This window comes from Austrofundulus limnaeus, unplaced genomic scaffold, assembly GCF_001266775.1.
Source record: "Austrofundulus limnaeus strain Quisiro unplaced genomic scaffold, Austrofundulus_limnaeus-1.0 Scaffold71, whole genome shotgun sequence".
In the NCBI taxonomy this organism is placed as follows: Eukaryota; Metazoa; Chordata; class Actinopteri; order Cyprinodontiformes; family Rivulidae; genus Austrofundulus; species Austrofundulus limnaeus.
In genome coordinates this window covers 393,128-394,088 of record NW_013952473.1, presented here as the reverse complement: position 1 = coordinate 394,088, position 961 = coordinate 393,128, and the positions used below count along the sequence as shown (strand labels likewise).

The window sequence follows — 961 nt, the reverse complement described above, 5'->3', positions numbered from 1 at the left end:
ACACACACACACACACACACACACACACACACACACACACACACACACACACACACACACACACACACATTTAAACACGGCTGAGGGATCAAATCCCATGAATTTCTCATGCTGAGCAGGCAGAATGAACAGCAGAGAGCAAAGTGCTTGTCAATTATGTATACAGCCACAGTACCGGGGGGGGGGGGGGGGGGTCTGTTTACCCTGATGGGAGCCACCTGGTTTAACCCCCCCACCCCTACTCCGCACACGTTGAAAATCAAGAAACATTGCTCCTCATCCAGCTTTGTGCCTAACTCCTCGCTGTTGTTTCGGTTTAAAAAACGGCTGAAGCAGCTTGTTCGGACCGAGCCCGGCAGCGGGGCAGTAATCCGCTCCACTACCGGCTGCAGTAACGCGTTACCGGCCAGCAGCGGCCCTGTGGAGCAGATGTTACCGTCAGAGAGACAGAGCTGCTGCTGCTGCAACAAGAGACGAGACGCGTCTTGGATCACAAACAGGGGGGATGCAGAGCGCATGCGCAGTGCGCTCCGTTTACTGTAGGATATTCACCGTAGAGCAGGAGGAAAAAAAGGGAAGAAGAAGAGGAGGACAGGCATCAAATCTGGCTTTTTCAAAAGCGGGGGACAAAAAAAACGACTTGTGCAATGTAAACAAGAGGGATAGGAATTATCAACAGGTAGGAGTTTGATTAATCGACTGATTGGATTTGTCTTTTTTATTTTTTTCCCTTTTTTTTCCTTCCTTCTCCGGCCTTGTTTTATGTGGCGGCTGCGATTCTGGGCAATTCATATAAAGGGAGCCAAATGAATCTAGTCTAATGGACGATCCGGATCCGGTCGGTGCTTCATCCGGGCCGACCGGGCTGCAGAGGCGGTTATATTTTCATTCTGTTGTGTTTTTGTAACGGGATCCAGTCGGATTAAAACACACGGTAAAGATTAGGAGGACGCTCTTATAC

The 961-nt window shown here is 49.8% G+C and overlaps 1 protein-coding gene across 1 annotated transcript in view; it reads left to right on the top strand.

Annotated features, from left to right (window-relative positions):
* Positions 1-353: 353 nt before the first annotated feature.
* The window catches only part of gpr85 (G protein-coupled receptor 85), a 3,338-nt gene continuing 2,730 nt past the window's right edge, over positions 354-961 (top strand). Inside the window, exon 1 of the mRNA XM_014010612.1 lies at positions 354-679. The gene's annotated coding sequence lies outside the window, so the exon portion shown is untranslated. The remainder of the gene's footprint in view (positions 680-961) is intronic.